Source organism: Nelumbo nucifera, chromosome 3, assembly GCF_055504915.1.
Source record: "Nelumbo nucifera cultivar China Antique chromosome 3, China Antique-T2T, whole genome shotgun sequence".
Taxonomy (NCBI): Eukaryota; Viridiplantae; Streptophyta; class Magnoliopsida; order Proteales; family Nelumbonaceae; genus Nelumbo; species Nelumbo nucifera.
Window position 1 is genome coordinate 91,365,567 of NC_142651.1, and position 6,000 is coordinate 91,371,566.

A 6,000-nucleotide genomic window follows, 5' to 3' on the forward strand; every position below is an offset into this window, starting at 1 on the left:
ATTACAAATTGCCACTAAATGTGCCAATAAATTCCATTATTAAATTTAAAAATGGCATTTGAAACTACCACTAAAGGATGAATAAAACACCACTAAAAATACTTTTTATGGGTGTTTATATAAGTGCCACTAAAATTTGGATAAATGCCATTGAAAGTAAGTTTTATTGGCATTTATTTAAGTGCCACTAAAAATAGGATATACGCCACTAAAAATTTTACCGACTCAGATATCGGTAACATAATTTGAAAATGTCGCAATAGCCTTTAGTGGCATTTTTACCTATCTGTAGTAGCATTTGAAAATGCCGCTAAAAAATCACGTTTCTTGTAGTGTTAAGAACTGCTAAGAATTCAGCTTGAAGAGAGTTGCTCACCCCGTAGTAGTTTGAGAAGGTGCCTATTTCTGCCTTGGATAGGCCGAGGACAACAAGGTAACCATGCTTTCGAGACAAGGGTTGTATAATAAGTCCGAAGTACGCTGTGGCCGAGGGCCTGTAGGTCAATCCTGTAGAGGAAGAGAACATGTTAGAGGCCCTAGGTGCTAGCCCAAGGCAAAGACTCTGACAGTCAAGTTAGCTTGAGTGTCATGGGAGGTCGGTGAGGCCTATGTTACGATAGCTCAAGCAAGGTCACAATGGAAGTAATTGAACTCCAAGTAGTAGAGTGTCTAGATCCCTCACCTTACGGGGGTCACCCCTATATATACTTGAGACTTCCTGGAGGTAGGTGTGTGTGGATGGTCAAGATGTAGTCTAGCCTTGTGTGCACAACCATCCGAGGTCGTCATGTGCAGTTGTGCCATTGGGCTTACGTCACACGCCAACTTCTGCTCCGCGTGACATCCTTATTGGGTCCATGTTGTACGCCACCCTTTGCAGCGTGCAGGCGTTCTACTGTTCACCCATGAGTGCCTACATCATTTGCCCCCACTCTCAAGGCCACACCAAGGGTTTGTGAAGTGACCTCAGCCTCGGACGAAGAGAGTATGTTGTCTTTGCCGGGAGGCACTAAGTGGCTCATATTGGCAAGGGTACTTAGTCGAGCCTGGGGGTGTATCTTGTCTTCGAGCATAGAAGCATCGGCTTCTGTTTTGACTCCGCCTCTTGGGAGTGTTGTGGAGGACTAGTCATGCAAAGGCCTCGACTTCTACTTCTGGGGGCTCGATACCATGTTGAATACGTGTGTGAGGCATATGTGCCCCCCAGTCATGCGCATTACTAGTGTCATTGCGAGTCTGTGCAAGTCACCAGCCTTGAAAGGAGGCTATTGTATGTAGTACGAGTGATGTTGTGCCCATGTGTGGGATGGGTGTTGTTGCTAATAGGATAAGGATCGTATGAGAGATGGGTCTCGATGTGGGGTGTAGATTGTGTGTGGTATGGGTCCCCGCGTTAATGGGTCAGGACTGTGCCCGAGACGGGCTTTGGGTTGTAACCGTACCTGGGACAGATCGTCGCACCGTATCTGTATGCTAAACGAGTGTCAGATTGGCTGGGTTGCACTATTTCTGATTTAGGATCATTGAGTGAGCCGCCTGAATCAATGAGTGGATCGGTCAACTCGCTTAGCATCATTTCATCTTCCCGAGATGAGTGACGCGTGTCAGTCGCTGGATTGGGCCTTTAAGGTAGTCGCTCTGTGGCCGCTAGATTGGAGGCGATATGGGCTGTCCATTTTCCTTTAAATAGGGTACTTAGTCGAGCCTGACTTCACCATTTGCTTCCAAGAGCTTTAGACTTCAAAGACCTCGGCCTTCTTCTTTTTCTTCCCTTAGCTCTTACAAACTTCCTTTGTTAGGTAAAGAACTTCAACCTGTGGTGATGTCTTACTCAGATTCCAGCCTTGAGTGCTATGACCTCCTTGACCCCTCAGGAGCGAGCTCCTTCCACACCCCGATGTCGGCTAGTAGTAACGAAGGCCATTCTAGTGAGCCTGAGGTCCTTGCTTCAAGTCCTGAGGTCGAAGTGCTGAGGGAGAGGACTGTTCCTGTAGGTGTCGAGTACAACCAAAGGGGCAATGGTTCTCCCTGTGAAAGCACTGGGTCCACGGGACCAAGAGAAGCCAAGGGGTCCCTGGGGTCACTTGAGGTAGTCGAGGGCGAGGAGGTTCCCGAGCCCAGTCCGAGGACAGTGGCTGAGTACGTAGCCCAAGGGCTGATAGTGGGGCATCTTCCCCACTCAGAGTAGGATAGAATCGTCGGGATTGAGCAAGTGAAGATCCTTGCCAATAAGTACTATATCCCTAGGGACTATAGGATTAGGGTCCCAGGCACAAGTGATCGGCCATGGGTGCCAGAGGAGGGTGAAATCTACGTCTTCCAACATTACTTAGAGTTCGGCCTTAGGTTCCCTCTACCTCCCCTCATCCCTGAGTTGCTAAGGTGGTACAGCATCACAATAAGCCTGCTAAACCCTGACGCACTCAGGACCACAATAACAGTCCTGGTGATGGCTCGGCTTTGAGATGTTGAGTTGACTGAGAATATCTTCCGACGCATGTTCATGTCGAGGCCATACGCTCAAGAGTCAAGCATATATTATTTCTAGGCACACCACAGCCAAGTGGTCGACAACCATATGTCTGTGCATAACTAAAAGAGGAAATTCTTCTTCGTTTCTTTCCCTGAGGGCTGGTCGTTTAAGTCAGATTGGGGGGAGCTGAACCTTACCGTCGAGAAGGCATCCCCTTATCTTCAGGACGATGAAGCCGAGGTTATCACCAGCATCCGAGTGTCGGGGACAATCCGGGCCAAGCTCCTAGTGGAGGAGGAGTTACCCTTGGTGTTGGCTGGTAGGGGAACTCTTGTTGTCGGCTTTAACACGCCGACTTTCCTTTTCTTGTTTATGAGTATTGATGCGCTTACTTTGTTTCTTTGTAGAGATGCCTCTCAATGCCAAACAGATGCTGGTGGAGAAGGCCAAGTCCTTAAAGAGGATGTCGGGTGACAGCCCGTCACAGTGACAAGCACCAAGGGAGCTGGTGCCAGTTGAGAGGACTCCTCGGCTGCTAGTGCTTGTTGGTGTTGGGGCAGATCGAGGGAAGAGGTCGGTCGAGGGAGATCGACGCCGAGAATTTGGTCAGAAGAGGCCATCTGATCCACCTCAACCCTCAATGGGGAAGAGGTTGGTGCACAAGGACTGCCCAGCCAAGCACGGCAACAAAGGAGGAAATAAAGGCGTCCACATGCCGAGGGGGCCCCAAGCTGAGGGGGCCTCAGGAGGGTCTCGTTCTTTAAACCTTCAATCCTCACCTGAGCTACAGGGTGAGGGGCAGCTGGTGATGCGACACATGTTCCACCCCCAGTGGAAAGTCAAAGAGGGAGACTCCCTCAATAAAAGGGGCATCGAGAGGGTCTTGGTTACTGGGATGATCCCTCCAGGGGATCGTCTTGCTATGACAAACCAAGGGCTGCAGGACCTCCGCGATGTTGCTCTGAATCACTTGGCCAAGGTATGCTACATTCTCGTTTCGTCCTTTTAGTGAAACTTTGTGTTTTCTCACTCTAAGTTACTGACAAAGGTGTTCTTATTGCAGTCGACCCGGTACTTTGTTGGCCTTTGTGATAAAATTGAGGTTCTTCTGCAACAGTTGAAGAACTCTGAGAAGAAGAGGGAGCAGCTCGAGGTGCGAATTGCCGAGGCGGAGAGCGGCCGAGAATTAATTGTCTTGGCCATGAACAAGGAGAAGAAGATGAAGAAGGTTCTGGAGGAGGACCTTAAGGCAGAGGAGGGTCTTACTACAGAGCTAAAGGAGGCCTTGAAGAAGGCTGATTACATGCTCAAGTAGTTTGAGCTGAAGCATGTTCAGTTGGACGAGGCTCTAGCGGCTACACGGGTGTAGGTGGTGGAGCCTAAGGAGAAGGCCAAGGACGCCGTTGAGGTTTGCAAGACGAAAATCAAGTACAAGATGGTGCATACCAACTATGGGGCTGAGTCTTACTTGGAAGGCATCAAGGACACCAAGCTCCATGTGTTGCAGTTGATGCTCGACTTCCCTAGCGAAGCCCCTTCTGTTGAAGTGTTGGTTGTCGAGATCCCAGCCACTGACGTCCCTCCTTCCACCAAGGTTCTTGCTCCTACCGAGGACATCGCATGAGTTGTTCCTTTTTTCTTTTTGTTTGGAATATTTTGTAAGGGGCTCAGCCTCCCCCAACCAAGGCCAAAATTTGCAAAGCTAAATGAACATAATCAATGAAATACTTTTTTGCATAACTTGTGCTTTTATTGTCCGCAACTCTTCTTCTTCTTGTTCTTTTTTTTCTTTTTGCACTTGGGGGTCGATGCCCCCTTTCAAGAGGTCACATGTAGCAAAGAAGTTATCCGAAGTGGCTCATTACTTAGACGTTCACTTAGGAAGCTAAGGGAATTCAGTCGAGGCTGAGTTATGCTGCCGAGGAGTGTGTGTTGTCTTTGTCAGGAGGCGCTAAGAGGTTCATATTGATTACAACCCGAAGCCCATCTCGGGCACAGTCCTGACCCGTTAACGCAAGGACCTGTACCACACACGGTCTACACCCGACACCGAAACCCATCTCTCGTACGATCCTCAACTTGTCAGCAACAACACTTGTCCCATGCACAGACACAGTGTGTCACTTGTACTACATACAGCAGCCTCCTACTGAAGCTGATGACTTGCGCAGACTCGCAATGACACCAGTAAAGCGCATGACCGGGGGGCACATACACCTCACACCCATATTCAGCAAGGTACCGAGCCCACAAAAGCCAAAGCCGAGGCCTCCATATGACCACTCCTCCACAACACTCCCATGAAGGAAGGGGAAATCCATCATATGGATGGCTGAATCATGCTAGATGGCTGGGCAAAATTTCAAAAATTTTCTTTCACCCTTTTGGGAATCGTATTCCCAGTTTTAGAAAAAACTGCATTTCTGTGGATCGTTCTTACACCAAAACCAAACTAGATTTGAAACCAACAGAAAGGGAGAAGTATACATGATATGGATTCCATAAATTTAGCTGCCAAAGTGGTAGTTCATGCCCAAAGAGAGTTTCAAAACCAGCTTCCACTGAATATGGCACAGCTTGAATTGAAGTCAGTTCAGCAACCCAGTTTTTAGCAAAACTGTGATCCAACACCATGGATCAAACAAGGGAGGTGAGCATGAATTGGTTCTGATATTTTCTTGCAAAAATCAGAAGTCATAACTGATCAAGATCAGTCCAAAAACTAGAGCTCGAATTAGGGTTTATGGGACGACAAGAACAGAGAAAGAGAACTTAGAGCAGAGTTATCTGGAGCAAATTTCGATATCCTCTTTTCTTAGCCTTAAGGATCATCACTCCTAATCGAATTAGGAGGTTCCTAATCCAAATCTTTATTTGGATTTGGACTCTCAAAGTGGACAAGATTTATCCTTTTATCCTAATGGTTGATCCAGACCCTTATCCAAACCCATATTCGTCCATGTCACATGACTGCTTAAGCTATCATGTGACCACTTGATTAATCCAATTAATCTTGGGCTTTAGGCCCATTAAGCAAGTGGCTCACGTCCCTAAGTAGTTTTTGGCCCATTTGGTTCACTTTGTATGGCATGGGACCCCAACAATGACCCTACATAAGCCCATATGGTTCGGCCCAACCTCTATGAAAAGGCCTGGCTGAATTCACTGTCAAGCACAGTGAACCCCTAAGTCTATCAGTATGAGCTCTTAATGGGCCCAACATTTACATTAAATGATCATTGAGTTCAACCATCCTATGAAGGCCCAAGGATAATGGATTTAAGTAAGATATAGCCCATCAGGTAAAAAGCCCTAAATGGTCTCTTACACTTAACCTCTCAGCATTTAATGATCAAACACTGGCCGACAAGGAAGAACCTCTCCCCTGGCTATAAGGTGTAGTGTTTCACTCTCTGCTTAGATGGGTCCAAAGAATTAAAACCTTTTTGCAAACCCTTTTCCTAAAATAATATATATATACTACAAGGTGTAGTGTTTCACTCTCTACTCGGATGGGTCCAAAGAAT